Source organism: Oncorhynchus clarkii, chromosome 23 (genome assembly GCF_045791955.1).
Source record: "Oncorhynchus clarkii lewisi isolate Uvic-CL-2024 chromosome 23, UVic_Ocla_1.0, whole genome shotgun sequence".
Classification (NCBI taxonomy): Eukaryota; Metazoa; Chordata; class Actinopteri; order Salmoniformes; family Salmonidae; genus Oncorhynchus; species Oncorhynchus clarkii.
The window spans coordinates 10,044,963-10,071,959 of record NC_092169.1 but is presented as its reverse complement, the minus strand read 5'-3'; the positions used below and the strand labels follow the sequence as shown (position 1 = coordinate 10,071,959).

The 26,997-nt window shown below is 43.7% G+C and overlaps 1 pseudogene; it reads right to left on the bottom strand.

The window, feature by feature from the left end:
- Window positions 1–26,997, bottom strand: part of LOC139382000 (tetratricopeptide repeat protein 27-like) — a 145,730-nt pseudogene that overhangs the window by 24,701 nt on the left and 94,032 nt on the right.

Genomic DNA, 26,997 nt, shown 5'->3' with positions numbered 1-26,997 from the left:
AGTATGGTCTACAGTTGATCATGAGGTATTCTAACTCAGGTGTGCAGAACCTCGAGACTTCCTTAATATTCGAAATTGTGCACCAGCTGTTGTTAACAAAGAGACATACATCCCCGCCCTTGAGTTTATGAGATGTTGCTGGTCTGTCCTGCAATGTATAGAAAAACCAGCTAGATTTATATTAACCAGGTCCTCGTCCAGCCACGACTCCTTGAATAATAGGATATTACTGTGCCATTATAGGCAAGCTCCTGGTGGCATATTGGGTCCAGCATGTTCAAATTCTAGGTTGCTTTACACGTACCGCCCCCTGACACCGATCTAAGATCCATTTAGCATTTCCTCCTAAATGGTTTAGGCTGTGATTTCAGGATAACTGATCCTAGATCTGTGCCCGTGGGCACTATCGTTACCTGTACATCCTTGAATTTGTCCCTCAGGTCCATGAGGCGGTTGTAGGCCTTGATGGCCTCTGCAAACTCTCCAACGCCGGTGCAGACAGCGATGAAGTGCTCCCAGGTCTGCCAGTGTTCGTGGTTACACTTCAGAGCATCCTGCAGGTTGTGGAACGCCTTGGTCCTGACAGACAGTGGGACAGACAGGGCCTGGAATTAGTGGTGTCAAGTGAAGTGTTTTTACATGGCTGGTGCTCATGATATTTTTCAGGAGCAGCTTACAACGTCTTATGGAATTAATATTAAGTTGAGATGCACACAGACTTTGGAGTAAATCATGCATTACTGTCAATGGGATATTTGTACCAATTTGAGTTACTCAAAGGGATAGTGCAAGATTCTGGCAAACAAGCCCTTTCTCTACTTACCCAGAGTCAGATGAGCTCATGGATACCATTATGTTTATGTACAGTTTGAAGGAAATTGAAGGTAGTTTCATGAGCCAATGCTAACCAGCGTTAGCGCAATGACTGGAAGTCTACCGGTAAGCTAGTTAGCACTGGCTCACGAAACTACCTTCAATATAATTATCAAAATCTCGCACTATTCCTTTAAGTTTGGATTCGGTCCTACCCGTCATTTCTACAGTTCAGTAATTAGTCACGATTTCAGGTGAGGTGCCAGTATCTCTGTAACTTCAGCAGATGTCCAGAGGTGGAGCATAGCCAAGCATGACTGACATGGCTGCCTGCCCTCTGTGTCTGACACCTCAGTGAGACGCAGGCTACATAGTTAGCGCCGGGCTGTCACAACCGCCCTGATTCTCTCCCTCTGATCCACCTGCACTCACACCACAGGCTCCAGCCTCTTCAACAGAGAAGGCTTCGACTGAATTAGCCCAAGCGCTAACCAGGTAGAAGTCTCCACACTTTTTAATTTCAGGCCTGAAAGCACAGACCTGATTTGAACAGGGGCTGAGGGGGGAAAGTTTCCCAAGAAAGAAACAGTGGCGAGTCCTGCTTCCCAAACAGAGAGTCCTGCCAGCAAGAGCTTGTGGTTTTCAGGGGAAATAAGCGAACCTGCCCATCTTGCAGGGGTGAGAATGTTCTAATTGACTTAAGCCTAACAAATCTGTCTGATGCCCTCGTCAGGGTCAGCAGGGGTGTACCTAGGTCCTGTGGTAAAATCAGGAGGGCGCTACGATGTTATCTTTCCCATTACTACTGCCCGGTGAGTTTCGGGAAGTAATTGAAAAGCATTGAAGTCAGTTACGAGACCAAACTAATGACCAGAGAAGTTGGAGTGGGGTGAGAAAAAAAACAACCTTGTAAACATCAATCTGTTTCACTAGTGTGTAGATCAGTGCTATCTGTGGGGTTATGCAGGCTGGCGATGTTCTGTTTGATAAGTGTTGTAATGTCCTTCCACAGACAACATCTCGTCTCAACCCCCACTCTTTGATACCCCTCTTCAGCCAAAAATCAATACGGTCAGGTTGAATGGAGGCCTGCTGGCTGACAGTGCGATTCCCTCTCACTGTCTCTGTGAGAGTGACATGTCCTTGATCAGTACAGGTAGCGGCCTGGGAAACTCAGGGATATCAGGGCTGATCACATCAACGTTTGAGTCCTCTGTCTTTGTTCTAGCCTTGTGTCAACCGGCACCAGGGGGGTGGATGGATGGGCGGGTGAGTGAGTGACCAAGTGAGTGAGTATCAGTGAGAGCCACCAAGACCAGTTGGCTCAATAATATAATTCCTCACCCTAAAGCGAACCTCCAGTCCAGTCAATTGTTTGTGAGCTGGGGAGAGGAGGCTCTCGACTAGACTGAGGGACCCTAAATTCAAAACCAGGAGACATTCGAACATTGAGCCAGTCACTCGTTGATGGTACGTATGACTGAATTCTACATCCTAATTCTGTTCAATCATTGACAGGTTAATGGCCCAGGGGGTGCGACTGTACAGTACTCACTTCTGTCTCAGGCGGAGAGGTTGTTCCACGCCTCTGCGTTCTAAAGGAGGAAAAAGAGAGGGAAAGAGAAAAACAGTTTACACACAAGTAAGCACAGGGTTGTTTAGATACCGTGGCAGAAGACTAACTCCCTCAGAGCAGAAATCGGTTCTGCCGAGTGCTCTAGGAGTACATTCCCTCCCGATGCATTGGGCACACAGGTGCCGTATGGGTCATTAAGTTGGATTGGAAAGACTGCTGGAGGACAAGAGTGTTATAACTGGGGCTACGGTAAGGGCGTGTTCTCAGTTTGTCTGAGTGTGTTTGTGTGTGGGAATGTGTGCACATTTGTGAGAGTAATGGAAAAAGAGAGTGGGGGGAGGGGGTAGAGGGAGTGACAAAATGAGAGAGGAATGGTATTTTAATGGTCCCACTGCGCATTCATGTGATCGACTCTGTCTTCCTATACAGTGCCATCAGAAAGTATTCGCACTCCTTCACTTCTTCCACATTTTGTTGTATTACAGCCTGAATTTAAAACTGATTAAATTTAGATTTTTTGTTATTATCAATGGCATACACACAATACCCCATAATGCCAAAGTGGAATGTTTCGAAATGTTTACAAAAGAATAAAAAATGAAAAGCTGAAACGTCTAGAGTCAATAAGTATTCAACCCGTTTGTTATGGCAAGTCTAAATAAGTTCACATAATAAGTTGCATGGACTCACTCGGTGTGCAATTATAGTGTTTAACGACGACATCATCTCTGTACCCCACACATACAATTAACTGTAAAGTCAACCAGTCAAGAATTTCAAACACAGATTCAACCACAAAGACCAGGGAGATTTTCCAATGCTCCACAAAGGGCACCTATTGGTAGTTGGTGAAAAAAAAAGAAGAAAACAGACATGGAACATCCATTTGAGCATTGTCAAGTTGTTAATTACACGTTAGATGGTGTATCAATACACCCAGTAACTACAAGGATACAGGCGTCCTTCCTAACTCAGTTGCCGGAGAGGAGGAAACCGCTCAGGGATTTCACCATGAGGCCAATAGTGACTTTAAAACAGTTAGTTTAATGGCTGTGACAGGAGAAAACTGAGGATGGATCAACATCATTGTAGTTACTCCACAATACTAACCTAATTGACAGAGGGAAAAGAAGGAATGTTACACAGAATAAAAATATTCCAAAACAAGCATCCTGTTTGCAACAAGGCACTAAAGTAATACTGCAAAAACTGTGGTAAAGCAAGTAACTTTTTGTCCTGAATACAAAGTGTTATGTTTGGGGCAAATCCAATACAACATATTACTGAGTACCACTCTCCATATTTTCAAGCATAGAGGGAAGTTTTTCTGGATGAAAAAGAAACGGAATGGAGCTAAGCAGAGGAAAACCTGGTTCAGTCTGCTTTCCACCAGATACTGGGAGAATAATTCATCTTTCAGCAGGAAAATAACCTAAAACACAAGGCCAAATCTACATAGGAATTGTTTACCAAGACAGTGAATGTTCCTGAAAGGCCGAGTTAACGTTTTGACTTAAATCTACCTGACAATCTATGGCAAGACCTGAAAAGGCTGTCTAGCAATGATCAACAACTGATTTGACAGAGCTTGAAGAATTAAAACAATAATAAATGGGCAAATGTTGTAGACTCCAGGTGTGGAAAGCTCTTAGAGACTTACCCAGAAAGACTCACAGCTGTAATCGCTGCCAAAGGGGCTCCTACACAGTGTTGAGTCATTGGTGTGAATACATATGTAAATGAGATATTTTGGCAGTAAATTTGCCAACATTTCTAAAAACATGTTTTCACTGTCGTTATGGGGCAGTGTGTGTGGAGGAAAAAAATATATTTAATCCATTTTTAATTCAGGCTGTAACAACAAAATGTGGAATAAGTCAAGGGGTATAAATACTTTCTGAAGGCATTGTATGTGGTGATGTAAGGCCTGACATTGGGAGGAAGGCGTTGTAGTAATATAGTATGTACTTACATCTGGCTCCAGTCCCACACACACACGTCTGTAAGGCCCTGGCAGCTCCCTCATAGCCCTCCAGGGCAAAGTAGGCACAGCCCAGGGTGAACCACACCCCAAGCTGTAGAAACAAGACAAACACAGTGAGCAGTGTTAAGGAATCATAAACTGTTAAATGTTGAGTGCAATATCATTTTATAGATTTCTCTATTCCAGGTGAGAATCCTGTATTATCTTAGTGCTAAATGCTAACTCTCCCCCTTGATCCACTGTAAAAACGTGCTGAGCCTACCACACTTTCTCAAGAGTCCTGCGTTCAAAACTTCCCCACCACGCTCACTGGCAGGGTCCACACAGGAGAGGTGTGTGTGTGGGGGGGGGGGGGGGGGGGGGGGGGGGCAAACGCCATGTTGGCTCATGTTGCGTCCCTCCTGTGCATGTATGTTTGCTTTGGAGGAAAGCCCACCTGTCACGGGGGGAGTGGCAGGTCCCGCTCTGCAACTAACGGGCAGGACTCATCTATGCAAATCAGCTGTGGTGTCAGTCCCCCGGACTCTTTCCCTCTTCCCCGTCTATTTCCCTTTCTTTTCCTCTCGCTCTCTCACCCTTGTTTCCCCCCCAGCTCTGATATCTGAGCCACACTTGAGTGTCTTTCCCCTCTCACCACAACATCTTATTGCTCATATCAAAGGGAGGTGGGAGACTGGCATGTAGAGTATATTCCCCTATATTCTGTTTATCTTCATTCTCCAAAGAATAGCTAGAGTGATCGGTTACAAGGGCTCTCATATCTCCTTGGCAATACTTCAACAACTCCTTGAAAAATGGAAGGGGGAATGTCATTATGGCAAAACAAACTAAATTAAAACATCCTATTGCTGGCTGACCTGCTGAATTAAATATGGACAAAGGGCAGAAGAGTGAAGGAAAACAGGAAATGATTTCCCTTTCCTCTGTTCCGCTATGGCCTGGGTGAAACTAACTCCTGATTTCTTCTCTTTACGGTGCCAACCTACTCTCTAAAGTGCTATTGAATGATTAATTGAATCCATCTATTCGTTAAAAAATGTGGAAATATCACTTGTAGGGAGGTTACCAGCAGGTCAGGTAGTTGAGTTCCACCCTATGAGTAGTCCTGACATGACAAGAATCCACTTTAGAGACTCAAATAATTGTTCAAATATCCTACCCAAAGCTAGCCATATCAGAGGTTAGTTTACCTGCATAGTGGTGATGCGGAGTGACTTCTTGAAGCACTCCACACACTGTTGGAAGTCCTTGGCCCGGAGGTACAGCAGGGCCTTGGAGCGCATGGCGCATGCGCTGCGATGGTTTGACAGCTCCCAGGCCTGGTTGTAGTATTGGTGGTCCAGCAGCACGTCCCCCAGCAAGCAGTACAGACTGGGGGACTCCTTCTCCAGCTCCCTATGCAGGATCTCCTCTGCCTGGGAGAGAGGGAGTGAGAAAGGAGGGAGGGAGTAAAACAGAGGGAAGAGGGAGGAGAGAGAGAGGCAGGGAGAGAGGGGGAAAGAGCTTTGCTCCTTAAGACCCTCAGAGCCAGCACACTGAACATTCTCTGCTAACAATGATCAGGCTTTGATTTGGTCTGGGAATGCCACAATACACTCATTGGTTAACCTCTTGAGTGTAGGGGGCAGTATTTTGATGTTTGGATGAAAAACGTACTCAAATGAAACTGCCTATTTCTCAGGCCCAGAATATGCATATAATTGTCAGATTAGGATAGAAAACTCTAAAGTTTCCAAAACTGTCAAAATATTGTCTGTGAGTATAGCAGAACTGATATTGAAAGCTCCCTGTTCCATTGCATGCCTTCCCTCCATTTAAAGGGATATCAACCAGATTCATTTTCCTATGGCTTCCACATGGTCTGAACAGTCTTTAGACATAGTTGCAGGCTTTTATTCTGAAAAATGAGCGAGAAAGATCACATTGCGTCAGTGCATAGCTGGGTGCCAGCAGCGTTTTGCATGCGCCAACAGAGTGGAGCAAACATTTTCTCTCTCTCTCCTATTGAAAAAGCTACGGTCCGGTTGAAATATTATAGATTATTTATTGTAAAAACAACCTGAGGATTGATTATAAAAAAACGTTTGACATGTGTCTACGAACTTTACGGATACTATTTGGACTTTTCGTCTGCCCTGTCGTGACCGCTCAAGCCTCTGAACGTAACGCGCCAACCAAATGGAGGTATTTTGGATATAAAAATTATCTTTATGGAACAAAATAAAAATTGATTGTGTAACTGGGAGTCTCGTGAGTGCAAACATCCGAAGATCAAAGGTAAGCGATTCATTTTTATTGCTTTTCTGACTTTCGTGACCAATCTACTTTGCTGCTAGCTGTTTGTAATGTTTTGTCTGGTGAGAGAGATGTCCTTACATAAACGCTTGGTTTGCTTTCGCCGAAAAGCTTTTTTGAAATCTGATACGCCAGGTGGATTAACAACAAGCTACGCTGTGTTTTGCTATATTGCACTTGTGATTTCACGAAAATAAAATATTTTTAGTAATTTAATTTGAATTTGGAGCTCTGCAATTCAGCCGGATGTTGACGAAAATGATCCCGCTAAAGGGATGGGTGCGCCAAGAAGTTAAAGGAAGCTCAATCAAGATGTTGAAACAAGCCAACAGACACTGAACCTCTCAAAAGAGCTGATTTGAGTACTGTACTCCCTGATTTGGAGAGTGTAGAATAACGATCAGGTTTCACTTCCCTTCACTTTGAGAAGTGCTTCTGTTCATGTCGAAGCGTCCCAATCTACCCACAGCTCAGGGTGAGTGCTTTTGGGCGCAAGGGACTCTGGGTTTTCATTGCATTCCTTTACCTCATGGAGTAACCGTAGCCCTCTCTTCCACACCACAAAACCCTGAACTCACCTCCAACAAATGGAATTACAACGCAAAAACAATACGGCTGGCAAAGTGGAATATTTGTTTGGACGAAAAGTGTTTTTGGTATAAGCTTGAATAGTAGATGGACATGGACATCTGCAAATCACAGACTGGGTTGACAAAAGGGGATTAACACCACAGAAAATAAAGGTGAGTCCAGCAACTCTACTGATGACAGAAAGTGCACACTAGTGCTGCTGGTCAAAAAGAAGTGGGCTTCCATGGCCTTTTCCAGACCACACCCCCTCCGCTGGCGGAAGAGCCTGATCCCTTTAACAAATATTTTTAACAGTTTCACAGTCATCGGTACTGCAGTAAATCCTATAGTTACCGCCATTCAGTTATTTGGAGGGGTGCTGCACACCCAGGAAAGAGGGAAAACGGCTGACTGCTTCCCAGAAAGGCAGGCAAGATTTTATTACCATGATAAAAATCATATTAGGAAGGTTATATTCACAACATCAATTGGGCACTCCTACAGCCAACTGCTGGTTAAGAATTAGGCTAATTGATTAGAAAGCGCTCTTATGACCACGCACACTTGACACGCTCTCACCAGGAAATAAGACAGACTATGTGCATTTCACTGGAGAATGACTTTCAGTAGAAGCATTTCAGTCGATTTTCTGGGGGAAATGGAAAAAAAAGGGTGATTGTGAATTGGATTTTAATAAACTTGGAGAATGGCCCACCAGTTAGAACCCCCAGCATGCCCCTCCATAAAAGAGAGAGAGAGCGAGGAGAGGTAGAGGGAGAGAAAAGGAGGGATTCAGTACTCCTCCAAGTACAGACACCCTTATTGTGCTGGGAAAACCACATAAGGAGTTCTCTGAACTCACTGACCCTTGCTTAAGGGTAGAGTGGAAGCACCCTTTGGCTATATCTGTCACTTTTATAAATGGGGCCTGTCTTACTATGGGGGCCATGACACATTTTGTTAAGGGGAGAGTAATTTTCCATGGTGTGGTAGCACATCGAAGGGAATCCAATCAGGCTTGGAATATTTCTAGAAATTGAACAACATTCATGAGTTCTGTACGCGAACATATACTCTCTAAATGGGTTCTCTGTCTGAACTGCATGTCCCGGGATATTCATATGTGATTTACTGTCCCATTTGTGAAACAGAGGTGCTTTAAACATTTGTCAATACCATACATTTATTTCAAATGTGGCTATTTTGGCCTGGGTTATACCATATAAGTGTTGTTCAATGTTTCATCTTGTTTATTTCCATGTAAGGTTTACACAGATAGCTCATCCATAAGGCTGGTGTAATACAACAATTACATTCTAAACTCAAGAGCTACCATACGAATTCAACAGAAATCGACTTAATGCAGGTCTCCCTCTCTCCTAGTTTCTCTATTTTAGTTACATTCTTTTTTTCTCAGGGTGCGGCCAGGTCAGGCTCAATCACATTCAGCATGCATTCAGACACAACGAGAGCAGGAACAGCACGTTTAGTACAAAGAGACTACCGGCTGGAATCCACCCAAGTCTTCTCCAGACAAATGGATTGTCTAGCCTTTTTTATCATGTTACATGGAGTACTGACCGGGGCCAAAGTGCATGGTTTTAGTGTGGAGGACTTATTATATTGACCAGAATGCACGTCTGTAATCAGATTGGAAGACAAAACCAGCTGTAATTCACTAACGGAGCACAATGGCCTGCAGGACTCGCATTCAGGGTTGGGACTGTGAGCAGCGGCTAAGTACAGGTCAGCTGGAGGGAGCACTGGTATGTGTGTGTGCTGGCATGCATGCTTGTGTGTAGAATACTCATTTCTGCTCAATCTGTCCAAGCCAAGCCCTGTTGATCCAGAGAGATTGATGTGGTGATATTAGCTATTACAGAGCATTTATGAAAAAGAACCCTGTGAATCATGCTGAGACGTCACTTAAACAGGTCGATCACTAAAAGGACAAGGGGAAAGAAAATACTTCAGCGAGAATCTTACTGACAATTAACCAGATGTCCATTGCGTAACGGTTCAGGAGAACATCCTCAGAGCATTTGTGACAAATCTGGCACTGGTTTCATCAATGACTTTCAGAACCACAGCAAGATGGGGGACAGTGTTACAGGATTCTCTTCTTGGCCTGGTGTTAGAGGTTGATCGATTAATCCGCATAGCCGATTAATTAGGGCCGATTTCAAGTTTTCATAACAATAGGTCATCTGCATTTCTGGATGTTGATTATAGCCGATTACATTGCAATCCACGAGGGGACTGCGTGGCAGGCTGACCATCTGTTACGCGAGTGCAGCAAGGAGCCAAGGTAAGGTGCTAGCTAGCATTAAACTTACCTTGTAAAAAACAATCAATCTGAACATAATCACTAGTTAACTACACATGGTTGATGATATTACTAGTTTAAGTAGTTTGTCCAGCGTTGCATATAATCAATGCGGTGCCTGTTAACGTATCATCGAATCACAGCCTACTTCGCCAAATGGGTAATGATTTAACAAAAGCACATTCGCGAAAAAAAGCACAATCGTTGCACCAATGTACTTAACCATAAACATCAATGCCTTTCTTAAAATCAATACACACTACATATTTTTTTAAACTGCATATGAAAATTACAGGCCTCTCATCTTTTTAAGTGGGAGAACTTGCACAATTGGTGGCTGACTAAATACTTTGTTTATATTTTTTTGGTCCTCCAATAAATCGGTATCGGCGTTGAAAAATCCTAATAGTTCGACCTCTACCTGGTGTGGCACGCCACCATTCTGCTAGGACGTGACAGAACATCGTCTGACAGAGGAGGTTGCCTAACCTCTGACTCTTTATTCTTGCTCTGCTTTATTACCTCAGTCAATTCTGACCGAGAGCCCTTGCAGGTTGGGCGAGAAAAAAAACAACAACAAAAAACACCTGTGTAAACATTGAGACTTTTCCAGCAAAAAAGAAAAGAAAATGAAAACGATCCGCTATCAAAAAGGAGGACCAACAAAAACAAACAGCTGCCATATGTCCACATCTTTGATTCTTTACTGTCTGCCTCTGTGGAAAACAGTCTAAAACCAATGCCATTGGTTCTGCCGGCTACCCTTGTGACCTGTATTTCCACAGCCTGTTGTTTCACCATCAAGAGATAAAAGAGAACGTTCAAATCAGCGCCACCAAGAGGACACTGACTGAAGGATAGGGGGACTCAGAGAGTGATCCAACCCAAACATGCTATATTTCTGTCTATCTGGGAGTGTGTGAGTCCCAGGGGGGCCCTGGGGGCCAGACAGGTTAATAATAACGCCAGAGACACAGAGCCAGATCTCCCTGGGACTGATTCGTCTGACAGCTGGAATGCCCGAGAACACAAATGAGTGCATAAACAGGTGCGCACTAAAGACAGACAGACAGATAGACGGGGGGCGAGAGAAGGAGGGAGTAGGGAGCAGAGCGAGATAGCTAGGTAACAGGGTAGATGGAAAGAGCGGTGATATTCACTGTTCTTCCAGTGTGGGCAAGATGAGCTTCTCTCTTGAGTGTTTTGTGTGGTGATGGTGCCCATGTTTAGTACGAAGAATGTCCTTTGACTGTTGTGTAAAGCAATGAGTATTAAATGCGCCTGAGAAGGGAAGTCACCGTTTTTCTGGTGGTTATAATGGCTGTGTTGTACCTTGCCATGTTGGCCCATCCTCTCCAGGCAGATGACAGCATCCTCCCACAGCTCCAGCTTCTCGTAGATTAGCAGGGCTGAGCTGGTGCAGCCCAGGTCTGTCAGCAGGTTGGCCAGCTGCTTCTGGAGATGGGAGATAGGAGAGCTGTTCAGACATGGGATAGCACAACTAGGTTTTGAAGGTCCAATGCTGCCGTTTTTACCTCAATATCAAATTATTTCTTGGTAACATTTAAGTACCTTCTTGTGATTGGCTTTAAATAAATTTGGTTAAAAGGAAACAAAAATAGCTTCTTAGCAAAGAGCAATTTGTCAAGCAATAATTATGCTAGGACTATCTGGGAGTGGTCTGAGTGGGGAGGGGGAAAACTGAAAACTAGCTGTTATTGGCAGAAAGGTTTGGAACTCTTTGGTTTGGAACTCTTTCTTATTGGTCTATTAACACATTTCCCGGCTGGTGATGTCACCAGACAGACCAAAACTCCATCCCACCAAAACAAGCTGAAATTTCAGCTCTTACACAAAAATGGCATCATCATCATTTTCACAATTTCACAGTATTACTCCAACCTCAGTGTGGAAATACAGTATTTAAAACACAGCAAAATCATGTTTTTCACTGCACTGAACCTTTAAACAACCACATCAGTAGAAATGAGGCGTATAAAGGGTTGGGTCTGCACTGTGAACCCGAATGAATACATAAAGAATATATACACAAAAATGTAAGCACTAGGCCTGTAGGCTATGGCTACACTGTGTTGTATGTACATCTGAGTAAATCTAAGCTGAAAGAACAGTGTAGGCTATTCCGTTAAAACAACAAGAGCCTATGCATACATAGTAATCAAAAATCAAATCTTAATTGCCGCTTTTCAAACTATCCTTTTGAGGTGCAGCTGGAAAGTAGTTCTGTACGAAGGCGAGTGCTGGGGTGGACAAACCATAATTGGAGGATCCTCAATCATCATTTAAAATCTCCAGGTTGGGAACTTTTTGGCTTCCCAGTGGAAGCAAACATTTTTGAACTTAGTAGGAAATGAACTAAATGTATTGAATTTATTAGAACATTCATCAATTTGCCCAAGATGATGATAAGACATTAGGGCTGTTCCCGACAACAACAAAAAATTATCTTGGTCGACCAAGAATTGTCTGTTCTTTCGACCAATTGATTGGTCGAAATGTTTAAACATTTATTTTTCCATACACATCCTACAGTGCATTTGAAAAGTATTCAGACCCCTTCCCATTTTCCACATTTACAGCCTTATTCTAAAATGTATTACATTTTCCCCCACATCAATCTACACACAATACCCCATAATGACAAAGCGAAAACAGGTTTTGGCCGGGGGGCCATATTTGCAAAAACATCCCCACAGCATGATGCTGCTACCATCATGCATCACCGTAGGGATGGTGCCAGGTTTCCTCCAGACCAGAGGTTGACCGATTAATTAGGGCCGATGTCAAGTTTTCATAACAATCGGTAATCGTCATTTTTGGACGCCGATTACATTGCATTCCACGAGGAAACTGCGTGGCAGGCTGACCACCTGTATGCGAGTGCAGCAAGGAGCCAAGGTAAGTTGCTAGCTAGCATTAAACTTATCTTATAAAAAAACAATCAATCTTCACATAATCACTAGTTAACAAACTACACATGGTTGATGATATTACTAGGTTAACGAGCTTGTCCTGCGATGCACGAAATTATGTCACTCCTCTTGCATTCATTTAGCAGCCCTAGCGCAGGGTAGGCAAAGTGTCCCCATTTTGAATAAATTTCAATAAAACAATGAGGCTACATACAGGGGGTACCGGTACAATGTGTGGCGGTACAGGTTTGTTGAGGTAATTTGTGACTATGCATAGATAATAAATAGCGAGTAGCAGCAGCGTAAGGGGGGGGGGGGGGGGGGGGGTGTCAATGCAAAAGGTCAGGGTAGCCATTTGATTAGCTGGTCAGCAGTGTTATGGCTTGGGGGTAGAAGACGTTAAGAAGCCTTTTGGAACTAGACTTGGCGCTCCGGTACCACTTGCCGTGCAGTAGCAGAGAGAACAGTCAATGACTATGGTGGCAGGAGACTTTGGCAATTTGTAGGCCCTTCCTCTGACACTGCCTGGTATAGAGGTCCTGGATGGCAGGAAGCTCGGTCCCAGTGATGTACTGGGCCTTACGCACTACCCTCTAACGCCTTGTGGTCGGAGGCCGAGCAGTTGCCATACCAGGCGGTGATGCAACCAGTTAGGTGCTCTTGATGGTGCATCTGTAGAACTGGATCTGAGGACCCATGCCAAATCTATTCAGTCTCCTGAGGGGGAAAGGTGTTGTCATGCCCCCTTCACGACTGTCTTGGTGTGTTTGTGCCATGATAGTTTGTTGGTGATGTGGACACCAAGGATCTTGAATCTCTCAACCTGCTCCACTACAGCCCCATCAATGAAAATGGGGGCGTGCTCGGCCCCCATATACACAGTATATGTTTTTTTGTTTTATCATACATTTTCATCGACCAGCCCACATCAATAAAAGATGGTCCGGCTCTTCTGGTATTTTCCAGAATTGCCAGATGGCCAATCTGCCCATGGCCGGGTATGCCCTTGCTTGTTCTGAACAGAATGAGGCTGTGGATCTATTGTGAAGAACATTTGCCGCGGCACACACACCTGATGCACTCCTTTCTATGAGCACCAAAATTACCATCTGTTATAGAACAGAAATGATGCCCACCAGACCCAGACTGTGATTCACAATGGGCTGTTTTTGGATAGCGAAAAAAAAAAACAGTGTTTGTGTGAGGGCGGGGATGCAGGGTTGTGTTCCATTACAAGTGTGCTTGATCTAGTTCCTCAACAGCACAGCTAGACGTTTGTTTTTTTTTAAAGTTATGAACTTCGAACACTTTGGAGAGGTGTGTGACCACTTGGAGACACCAGTTAGTCCTCTCACTCAAACCCTTGTCATTTTTTTGTCTTATGTTGCACCTACAGTACATTTTCCAGAAATATTCTTATCATGTTACTGAATGTATCCAGAGTATTTTCAGATTTCATTGTCAATAAATGCAGCGAATAGTACAGTAAATGTAACATTCACAAAACCAATAGTGTAATGTTTGGATTCAGTCTTGTGAATTGTTGTGTCCTCACCTTTGGTCTAATAATTTCCCCATAATCTCAAAACTATTCCCTTTCAATTGCTACCATGGTTAAGCATTTTCATATTTATTCAGTAGGAAACATTTAAATGTAGCCCCATCCATATAGGCCAATTCCCACGAGTGAAAGGGTTAAAGAGCATGGCCGAGACGTAACTAGGGCGGGTTTGTTTACCCGCGGCAGACAGCACTAAGGGTCAGCTGAGGTAATTAATGAGCCAAATCTGAATACTGCTGGGGGGTTGGGAAAGGAGGGAGACTATTGTTATGAATTTTTACAAGTCTCTCCTTAAAAAGGATGATTAATTTATGTCAGAAGCTAGCAGATTCATTACTTACCAACAACAGCTGCAAATCCCAATAAAACTATATCACATTCTGAAATTCACTTTCCTTGCCTTATCTAACACTATCATGAACCTAGCAAAGATATTTTGTGTGTCAGAGTGCAGCATTTATTTAGTTTCTTGGAACAAACATTTGGTAGCAAGTACCAGGGGGGTTGCCTAGCAAAACGTGCCTCGGAGTGAGGCAACATCTGCATAGTGCAACAAATCCCCATGATTCAATGCCATATTTGGACCGAACAGCTAGCACGACAGCAATTGTGTAAAATAAACTATGTTTAGCTAATAGGGAGATCTAACAAAATAAACTATTTACAGTGTCCACAACTAAAGAATCATCGTGAAAAGTCTCAAAAGACACTTATCCGAAATAATAATGGTGTACCATGCGCACATGCTAACAGAAAGGACTGAGGTGGGTAGCTGGCCAAGTGTGCCATTGTAGCAAAGTCTTTTCAAACTAAAAATCTGATCTCTTAAAAGTTATGTTAATTTTCGTTATATTATCTATACAATAGGCTACCATACATTTTGACCCAATATGCCTGACATATTACCTCTTAAGGAGATTTTCATTTTGATAGGGTTATTTTGCCTTAAAATCTTTAGGCCTTAAGAAAAATGTAAATCTCTGCATCCCTGCCCAGCCAATAAATGTACATTTCACAAAATCAATAGTGTAATGTTTGGGTTCAGTCTTGTGTCAGCTGAACTATTGTTTGGTCACCTAATTGTCCCATAACCCTCGAAACTGTTCCCTTTCAATAGCTACCATGGTTATGCATATGTTTTTTATATAGGTCTTCTGTAAGAAACATTTCAATTTAGCCCTATCCATATAGGCCAATTCCCACGAGAGTAAACAGTTAAAGAGCAAGGAGTGAGACGTAACTGGGGCGGGTTTGTTTACCAGCGGCGGACAGCGCTAAGGGCCAGCTGAGGTAATTAATCAACCAAATCTGAATACTGCTGGGGGATAGGGAGAGTAGGGATACCGTTGTTCGGGCTGAACGGCTAGCGAGAGCTAAAATCATATTTTTTCCAACACAATTTTAGCTAAGAGGGAAAAGTATCTAACAAAATAACTGCATTATAGCATTCGCTTATCATAAACTATTTGCAGACATGTGGGTAGATTTGTGGACAAATTGTTTACTTACTCAACCTTATTAACTACTGTCATGACGTACCCTCTTTGGGTACAGCAAGCCCCATCCCCCTCTCCGTGCCTCCCCCTTTCCTCCTTCAACTAGGCTGCTGTGTTCAGAGAGGGGTCATAAATTCCTGAGGAGAAGAACCTGCCACATGGCCACACAGTATAAGAGAGAGTGAGTCTCAATTTTCATAGAGAACAAAGGAGTTTCTTCCACCTCACAGAACTTGAGGCCCGAACAAATTTCATGTTCCGGAGAAAGTATAAAAGATCGGTGAAGAATCCAGCTACGAACTGGTCCATTTGTTTCAACTTGGGGAAGTTTATGGGAGACTGTGTGGCCACATTACCATAACGCTGTTTATATAATAGCCTCAGATATGAGGTTTACATCTAATTGTTGTATAAGATGAATGAGTGAGTATGATACTGTTTACACAAATTTACAATGTGATTTTGGACTGTTGAATGAAGGAAATTCCAATTCCCTTTTGAGTTTAACTAAATCAGAGGACCGCCCCTGAGCCCAGTTAGGGTCAGGCATCCTGGGACAGCCTTTTTCTGCAATTCTGAATAAAATCCAACTGAGAAATTATCACCAGACCATGTTTCTCTCAATCACGGGAGTACAAAGGTTGCAGACCAATTGCTGAATCTTTTAACCATACCACATGTTTAAACTCTTAGACTATCGATACCGACAGAATAAGAACAAGTCTTTGATATTAATTAGTAGTCTGCAGCTAGGAATTCGGTATCATTGAACGCGAATGAACGACAACCGCCAAAACATCTATTCTATAACGAATGAAGGAATGTCACTCTGAACAATCCATTCTAACCACAACAGAGAGAGAGAGAGAGAGAGAGAGAGAGAGAGAGAGAGAGAGAGAGAGAGAGAGAGAGAGAGAGAGAGAGAGAGAGAGAGAGAGACGGACAATTCTACAAAAGAAACAAACTTTTCACCAGCAATCAAGACGACACACTGAGCGTAAATATATATATATTGATTCCAATTGTTCCCGAATGAGTTAGCGTTCATGTGCAAAGGATTAGCATTTCAATTGTTATAATTATCAACTCTGTAGTGACTTCTCAGCTGACCTATACTCCCCGTTGTGTCCACCAAGCCGCGATGCCGGTTTAGCCCACTAGGGCACATTCTCCTATCATTTCTTGTAACCATATTTACTTTGTTGTTTTGTTTATGCATTTCTGTGAATTACTTAGTTAGTAATAAATAAATGATTAAAGACAATTCATAGTGAAGACTCGGTTCGTGCAGATAACCAACAATTTGCGATGTTTGGAATGAGACTAACGTGAGGTAAAGTAAATAATTAATTAAATCAGAAGACTATGGATCAGATATGAAAATATCTGAAAGGTTATATTAGGAAATTATAACCTTGTAATCTGAATATTTTCCTTGGTGCCCCGACTTCCTAGTTAATTACGGTTACATGATTAATCAGTCTAATCGCGTAATACTAATTACAGAGAATCTTTGATAAAACTAAGTCTTCAATTTAATGATAGTAAAGACACGACACTACGCACACAGGCCAAAGTATGAGGGTGCCTAATTTGACTGGAGGCTGGAGTGTCGGCCTTTTCGCCCGCTCCGATTTAGCTCCAGTAGCGCTTCACGAGCCCAGGGCATGGTAGATTTTTTAATCTACCTACCACAGTGGCTGGTGGACCAAAAAGTTAATTTTCCACCCTGACGATCACATCTCTCTATTATGCGTGGGAATACTATGGAACAGATTTCCGAAATTAAAATCACTCAGAAGCTGATTTGCTGGTGTTTTTACATTATGTTCAACAATAAAACAAAATGTATTTTTGCTCAGAAAACTTGGGAGATCAGATAAAATCACTGCGAACAGCAAACGAGAGTTGGGGAACCCTGACATACAATATCGGATATCAGAACCCATCTCCCTGTCCCTCCTCTCCCAACACAGCTCCTCTGTGAGCAGACATGGCCATAGTTACATGTCTCTTGCTGAGGAGAAAATGCACAATCAAAGCCCCACGATTCTCTGCCTTGCTTGCACTTTCAATTCCCCAGGCGGAAATAAAAGGGTGCCTTCAATCCCAGCTTTATTGCTGTTTGCTGCTGTTACATTGAGCCTGGGCTATGTATCCTCTTTTACACTCTCTCCCTCAATATCCCTCTCCATATCTCTTCCTCCCTCATCTGTTGGGCAGTCCCTGTAAATCTCCCTCTCCATATCTCTTCCTCCCTCATCTGTTGGGCAGTCCCTGTCAATCTCCCTCTCCATATCTCTTCCTCCCTCATCTGTTGGGCAGTCCCTGTCAATCTCCCTCTCCATATCTCTTCCTCCCTCATCTGTTGGGCAGTCCCTGTCAATCTCCCTCTCCATATCTCTTCCTCCCTCATCTGTTGGGCAGTCCCTGTCAATCTCCCTCTCCATATCTCTTCCTCCCTCATCTGTTGGGCAGTCCCTGTCAATCTCCCTCTCCATATCTCTTCCTCCCTCATCTGTTGGGCAGTCCCTGTCAATCTCCCTCTCCATATCTCTTCCTCCCTCATCTGTTGGGCAGTCCCTGTCAATCTCCCTCTCCATATCTCTTCCTCCCTCATCTGTTGGGCAGTCCCTGTCAATCTACCTCTCCCCCACTTTATGTATGTTAGTGGGTCTCCCACTCTGCCTAGGTAAACATTGTATTGACTGATTGTATTGAGGAGCATTGGCTTTAGACAACAGCAAATATCTAATTAAAAGAGGAAACCTTTCCAACCAGCTGAACATGTAAGCAAATATCACTGCTCAAAACGCCTTAGCTGCCAGACGCTGTCATTTCTTTGTAGTAAGAGGAAGAATAAACTGACTATGTGCCAGGAATGGCACAGTCAACACAAAATACAACACAAAATAAACATCCACAGTTGACAAATCATCTTTCTGAAAGCTACAAATATGGACTAACAAAAATACTCACTCACTCTTCATCTCCCAGAAAATGTACACAGAGAAAAACAGATGAGCCTTACTTGCATCACCATATATAAACTACCTGGTTGGTGAAGCTCCTACGCTGAGGGGCTGTCTGGTAGATGATGAAGGACATAGGTGTACTGTTTTAGGGGCTATCCTAGAGTGGAGGCGGCCATCAGGTGGCCTTTGGCTTGAAAGCAGCCTGCGCTGACACAGAGCTTGAGCCTGACAGATATATTGTCTTATTGTCCAGATTAGATCAGGGCTCTGACGCACTACCTACTCACATATGACCAGCCCTGTGGTGATGGATGAGACTCCTCTGAGGACAAGGCGTTAGTGGACCTCGGGCAGGAGGTCAAGAGGACACAGTTACAACACCGGAGCAAGGCCCAGCATCCTTGTTCAAATGTGTAGGAGTTCAAAGACCGTCTCCCCCACCGGCCAGTGGATGGATCCCATCCTTTTCTCCCGACTTAGGGATCACTCATATAAACCTGACACATATGTTTATTTTTAAATCATGGGCATGACTTAGAATGGGTCAAGTCATAAGTCAAAGCTTTGATGAAAGACATTGCTGTGTGGTACCTCAGTTACAGTGAGTCGGCCCTCAACAGGAAGTGAACATTCACAGTGGAACAAAATCAGTTCAAAGTCAATCAGCATAAATCAGAAACCCAATCAGCGGTGACGGTCTAATGAGGGGGTGTTACCTGGACAGCCCACCTGGGAGGAGCCTGGCAGCAGTAGAAGAGTTTCAGACGCTGAGTCACAGGACAGCTCTTCTCCTCAAAGCAATCCACTATAGTCTGGAAGAGAGGAGAGACAACCAACATCAACTAGACAGTCATACCCAGGCAAAGTGCTAATAATAAATGAAAGGAATTTAAACTGCAAAGTTGGTAGAGCAAGTCAAGAGCAAATTTTAATGTACTAATTGATTGAGATGTGGGTGAAGCAGGTGTAGACAAGCATTGACAGCGTGGGCAACCCTGGTTTAGATCCTTCTTCTGTCTCAATCGCTGTTGTGTTGACCGGTTTTACAATGGCAAGGGGACGTTAGGTACTCAATGAACACATGCTGAGGGCATCCAGGAAGACAAGGCATAAACAGTAAACATAATTCTCTCACAGCTGTGCCAAATGAGCCACAGCTGACTGCTATCCCAATTGTTATCGTCTCATTCACAAGACTCCTCTGGCGAGTCAAGTCACTTTATCAGTGGGTCGTTATGCAGAGCAACAACTCACATTCTGCCTGCTATTGGATAGGAGATATTTTGTCTGTGTCTAAATTGGGTCTCGACTCACAGCTAAGTATTTAACAACGATGAGATGGTTTCTTAATATCTGAATTCGAAGATCCTATACCATGGCACATAAACCTCAGTCCTGTTGTTATGGTTCGGTTGGGTGGTGTTATCAGTGGGACGTGGACAGGGCCCAGTCTCCTGTAATGAGATTTGGATCCCGACTGCCCAGGATAAAGTGCTTAATTATAAGAAGTGGATGGAGTTGGGCAGCTTGGATGTGATTGGGCTCCTTGTATAGGAAATGAAGAGGACATTGTTTAAGAGTGATACAGGAGATACAGTATTTTACTGCCTGGGATGAAGAAAATCCAGAGGTGAGTCATGGTGATTGCATTTTCTGGGGACACTGACGGACACAAATAAAAACACCAAAATCTAGACACAGAGACACCAACACAATCAGGAGGGCGGGGGATAAAAAGCACCCCTTCCTTTTTGATTTTTTAATAACTCTGAAAGACAAATCCAATGCCCTGTCCAAGTGTTGACGTCAAACCGACACGGCTTCCGATGAACACTGATCTTGATTCCTCAAAGACCATTACTGCCCAAATGATTTTCATCAATGTTCATCTTTTGTCTCGGTCAGTTTAATGGGTGGTTGGAAAAGTTGTCTTTACCAATAAGAGATGCATGTATCTGGTAACATCTAAACAAACCTAGTCTACAAATGAGTGGGCCCGGTCAACCGTTAAGAGTCCATCTTTCCATTTAAAACAAGTCTCTGACACTGTCAGAGAAAGTGACGCAGTGTGTCAAAACAGGCAGCCTGCAGAGTGGGAGCAGGCACACAGCAAGTGCAAGACAAAAACTGTAAGAGTTCAACAGAATGAGGAATTTAAAATGGGGCTGTGTGTCTATTCATGCCAAAACAAACAGCCTTTGCACTTGTTTGAGAGCAAGCTTCCAGATCGATGTAAGTGCTCTCTTTTGCTACAGAGAAACAACGCACAAAACCAACGAGAGAAAATTACCATTATTCCTTGCTCTAACTTGGTTGGTGCTCTAATTTGATAATGCATGCAGCTGGGTTCTGTTCTTTATAAAACCTAAAAATAAATTCCTGAGGACTTTTGTTTCCCAATAAAAATAATTAGATGTAAGATGAAAAAAGTTAGCACACATCCAAGTGACTTACACGGCTGTGCAAAAAAAACAAGGCTGTTATCATCATTGTCAAAAACCTGTACTACCTTTTTGGGGTATATCGGAGAAGTGTCGGTGTAAATCCTGTGCCATGTCATCTGTTGGAGGTTTGACAATCTTACAGCAATGCTCAGAAGAGGAATTCATGAAGGCAAAGCCGATCCAGCTGTCACAATTAAAGGATAGAGCTCTTTGCTTAAAAGACTTTGATGCTCCAGGATGAAATACTTCCTCTGCACATTCAACCATCCCCCAAAATGGGATATGTCAAGCATCCACAGACCAATATCTGCTAGCATTTCAGCGAAAGTGTGGACTGAACAATGTCTCATGTCAGAGGGTAGAAAGGCAGAGAATAAAACCTATGTTGACAGGTGTGAAAGAACTGATAACTAGTCTCACAACACAACCAGCAGTTGGAGGGAAATTCCAGCTACAGTTTGAAAGGAGAGTGAGGACGGTTCTTAGCGATGAACATCAACCTCATCTAGAAATTAAATTTCCAGTTGGCTTGGTGCAATCGGTTTCCCTTAATGGCAAGCAAGGTTTGTTTGAAAGCAGACTGCGGATGACTAATAACCACGGCCAGTGGATAGCTTCAAAGCACAAACGGGGTTGGTATGAGCTCCGGTAGACCAGAGACCCTACAGAAAGAGCCACAGGCTACTGGGGAGTGGTTCAGAGAAGATTGGTGAGTAAAAACATCCAGATTCACTGAACTGAGTTATTAGTTGCTCTGTGAACACAATTATAGCAGATGGTGGCTGTAATGGAAAGTATATTAAATGAGTATACAGTAAGCCAGAAAATACTGATTTTATACAACTGCACAAGGAAGGAAAACATCCCATCTGACAGGTTGCAGAAATATTCCGTTTACACATTCAGAATAAGACCAGTGCGCCTCCCGAGTGGTTTAAGGCACTGCATCACAGTGCTAGCTGTGCCACTAGAGATCCTGGTTCGAGTCCAGGCTCTGTCGCAGCCGGCCGCGACCGGGAGACCCATGGGGCAGTGCACAATTGGCTTAGCGTTGCACAGGTTATGGGAGGGTTTGGCCAGCAGGGATGTCCTTGTCCCATCGCGCGGGCATTGTGTCAAGAAGCAGTGCGGCTTGGCTTGGTTGGGTTGTGTTTCGGAGGACGCACGGCTCTCGACCGTCGCCTCTCCCGAGTTCATACGGGAGTTGCAGCGATGAGACAAGACTGTAACTACCAATTGGATACCACGAAATTGGGGGAAATAAATGGTGTAAAATAAAAATAAAAATAAACAAATAAGAATAATAAGAATAAGACCAGTGTACTTTTAATACACTTGTTAATTTGGAACAAGTTCTGTTAAACTAAATAAGGACAATTGCTAGGAGGGTCCTCCAGCTACATATGTCAAAGTACTCACCACTGGTGTTGGCTTATGACCTTTGTGAAAACAAATACCTAATTATGGAACAAAATAAAAGTAAACAGACTGCATATTATATGTTTACACCACTACTGCCTTAATAAAATAAGAAATAGCTTGAGTGGACTAAGAACAGTAAAACCTGTCTGGTAAAAGACCCTGGGCTTTTCAATGTCTACAAGTCTCTGATAGGAGAGTAATAGACTGTCATTAATTAAGTTATTGGCTGTGATAGAATTACAAGGAACCTCATACTGAAATAGCACATTTTCTTCCTGGATATACAGTCTACATTAAGAACGCTTGCCCTTTCCATGACATAGACTGACCAGGTGAATCCAAGTGAAAGCTTTATTGCCTTATTGATGTCACCTGTTAAATCCACTTTAAATCAGTGTAGATGAAGGGGAGGAGACGGGTTAATGAAGGAGTTTTAAGCCTCGAGACGACTGAGACATGGATTGGGTGTGTGTGCCATTCAGTGGGTGAATGGGCAAGACAAGATTGAAGTGCATTTGAACGGGGTATGGTAGTAGGTGCCAAGCGCACCAGTTTGTGTCAAGAACGGCAACGCTGCTGGGTTTTTACACGCTCAACAGTTTCCGGTGTGTATCAAGAATGGTCAACCACCCAAAGGACATCCAGCCAACTTGACACAACTGTGGGGAACATTGGAGTGTACATGGGCCAGCATCCCTGTTGAACGTTTGGACACCTTGTAAAGTGTGCCCCGACGAACTGAGGCTGTTCTGAGGGCAAAAGGGAAGGGGTGCAACTCAATGTAAGGAAGGTATTCTTAATATTTTGTACAGTCAGTGTATATGTCACATTACAAAATGAAGAGAGTGAAGCATTTAAAAGAGAAAAGATAATTCAATCAGACGATAGGAAGGGAATTTCACCTGTGTCCACTCTCAAACACAGGAAATAAGAAGTGGAAATGACAGACAACAAAGACAGGGAAGTGCAGTTTATTATAATCACTCATTCCCTTGAGGGGCCAGCCATTAGTGCCACGGCTATGTATTCCACCCAATGAGGAGCTTGATCGTGATAAACAAAACCCAGTCGGATCTCCATGGGCCCAGCTAACAGCTTCCTCACAGAAGTCGCCCAAGTTGCTTATTGGAGCAGGACGGGGTTAATAATTCCTGCTCCGACATGAAACAACTCAACACATAACATATTTCCTCCACATTTTCCCCCCTTCAGCAGCCAAGGAGATTTTAAGTCAAAACATCACCCTGAGGGAGAAGAAATTTGAAACAAAGGAGGGCAAACTATTTTATTTTCTCCATTCCCTCCAACTCTCAGTCATTGGTGCGTGTGAGCCGCCTGTCAACCCTCGCTCTGATGTGTCTCTCTTTGGGTTCTGGCGTTCTGGGAGAAACGGTGATTGAGCATGTCTGTCTCACAGGGGATTAGGGCCGGGTGCAGATGGGGTTGGTGTCAGTGGTGGGATCATTGAGTGATTGACGTCTTCCTTGCACAGTGATGGACAGGTGACTCCCCCACCCCCCTAGATGACCCCCCCCCCCCCCCCCCCCCCGCCTGTCACACGGCTCTCCCTAGAGGGCTCCCTCAGCTGTTTCGCCCCCCTACAGGTCCTGTCTGTCAAATCAGGTTTCGGGATAAGAGTGCAGAGCTCCGTGTGCAAACATTTTAGGAGGGGAGGCTAGGGAGATGGAAACCAGACTTTCACTTTCCTTTATGTCACAAAACCATGGGGCAGCACTAGTGTCTGGCTGCTTTAAGAGTCTCCTGTTCTATACCAGACGTCGGACCGTCTTATACCAGGCCCCAACCTCCTGCTTTATGACTCTGACCTCGTCTGGCTGCGACTGACAGCTCATTGCACACCTGGAGCACTGAAGCTGGGGCTGGATAGAGCAACACACAACATGATGTCATCCCCATCAGTTTAAAGCAGCCCTGAGAAGAGCATAAATTATTCCCAGATCATACATCTGTGCATGACCAAGTATAAGCATGCCAGAGAAACTGTCTGCAAAAAAAAGGGGTGTGGAAACATTGGTAAAGGAGAAGAGAGGAGGGTGGGCTGGTTTCACAGACAGACACCCATGACAAATATCCTAAACGGGTACAGGAACACCGGCACAGGGGGAGCGTGTCTGTCCTCTGCTGGGTTATTTCAAAGGCCCCTGTGCTTTCGCAAACACAGCTCAGTGGGAATACTGATTTGGCTGTGCGGATTTCAGATGGCAGCAAATGTTCTTGCAGACTGTTGTGCTAATGATGTGACATATGTAACCTACAGAAAATGTAAATCCAGGTTTGGAATGTATATAATTGTGCATGTAAGCCCTGGAAATGGTATGATGCCAAGTGCCTTCACTTGACAGATCAGCATTAATGGCCTTATAAATAATATAGGCTGATTCTGTGCATTCATGTACAGAATCAGACTTGATATTGTGGGCTACCAATAGTGTCGTTCACCATCAGTGTGTCAGAGTATCTCGTAGAATCAAAACTCTTATGTGACCTTTCATCTTTTACCTGTGTCTGCATCATGGTCCTCTCCACCCGTCGAGAGCTGCCCCTCTCGAGGTTGGTCCTTAGACACAGCGCCGTCACCACAGCCCAGAACTTGGGCTGAGATAGTATGCACTGCAGGGAGAGGGTAGAGAGACCGGTAAGGACATGGAGATTCAAGACACTCACTTTCATTTCATCATGGACCAATAGGGACATCAATCTCAGATAAAAGGGATAGTCAAATCTCTCAGATAGTGATGGCATAATACAGTAGAGGGTACAGAAATACGTAGCTATGAGTTTGACATCTTCAACATGGAAACTCAAATCTACTGTATAGAGCCGATGAAAGCATAAGAACCAGAAAATTAGGACGCTCTTATGACAGATTCGGGAGTTTCCATGAGAATCAAGCTACTGGAAAGCCGGTATAGTACAGCTTATATAACTTAAATAGGCCCTCTTACTCCAACGATGATAGCGGAGTGTAGACAGTCCTGGAGTTTCACATGGGAGTGTGTGTGGGGTGTCTGTTTTGTGTGAGGAAGGACAGAAGAGGTGAGTCCTACTTCCTGTCTGCCGCAGGAAACACATTACTCACTGTGGAGTCAGAGGCGAACCCTCCCTGCCAGAGCGGCAGTAAAATTTGTCTCTCAGGACCAAGGTCACGCCTACTGATTGACACATATACAGTGGGGCAAAAAAAGTATTTAGTCAGCCACCAATTGTGCAAGTTCTCCCACTTAAAAAGATTAGAGGCCTGTAATTTTCATCATAGGTACACTTCAACTATGACAGACAAAATGAGAAAAAAAAAATCCAGAAAATCACATTGTAGGATTTTTAATTAATTTATTTGCAAATTATGGTGGAAAATAAGTATTTGGTCACCTACAAACAAGCAAGATTTCTTGCTCTCACAGACCTGTAACTTCTTCTTTAAGAGGCTCCTCTGTCCTCCACTCGTTACCTGTATTAATGGCACCTGTTTGAACTTGTTATCAGTATAAAAGACACCTGTCCACAACCTCAAACAGTCATACTCCAAACTCCACTATGGCCAAGACCAAAGAGCTGTCAAAAGACACCAAAAACAAAAGTGTAGACCTGCACCAGGCTGGGAAGACTGAATCTGCAATAGGTAAGCAGCTTGGTTTGAAGAAATCAACTGTGGGAGCAATTATTGGAAATGGAAGGCATACAAGACCACTAATAATCTCCCTCGATCTGGGGCTCCACGCAAGATCTCACCCCGTGGGGTCAAAATGATCACAAGAACGGTGAGCAAAAATCCCAGAACCACACGAGGGGACCTAGTGAATGACCTGCAGAAAGCTGGGAACAAAGTAACAAAGCCTACCATCAGTAACACACTACGCCACCAGGGACTCAAATCCTGCAGTGCCAGACGTGTCCCCCTGCTTAAGCCAGTACATGTCCAGGCCCGTCTGAAGTTTGCTAGAGAGCATTTGGATGATCCAGAAGAAGATTGGGAGAATGTCATATGGTCAGATGAAACCAAAATATAACTTTTTGGTAAAAACTCAACTCGTCGTGTTTGGAGGACAAAGAATGCTGAGTTGCATCCAAAGAACACCATACCTACTGTGAAGCATGGGGGTGGAAACATCATGCTTTGGGGCTGTTTTTCTGCAAAGGGACCAAGACGACTGATCCGTGTAAAGGAAAGAATGAATGGGGCCATGTATCGTGAGATTTTAAGTGAAAACCTCCTTCCATCAGCAAGGGCATTGAAGATGAAATGTGGCTGGGTCTTTCAGCATGACAATGATCCCAAACACACCGCCCGGGCAACAAAGGAGTGGCTTCGTAAGAAGCATTTCAAGGTCCTGGAGTGGCCTAGCCAGTCTCCAGATCTCAACCCCATAGAAAATCTTTGGAGGGAGTTGAAAGTCCGTGTTGCCCAGCAACAGCCCCAAAACATCACTGCTCTAGAGGAGATCTGCATGGAGGAATGGGCAAAAATACCAGCAACAGTGTGTGAAAACCTTGTGAAGACTTACAGAAAACGTTTGACCTCTGTCATTGCCAACAAAGGGTATATAATAAAGTATTGAGATAAACTTTTGTTATTGAAAAAAT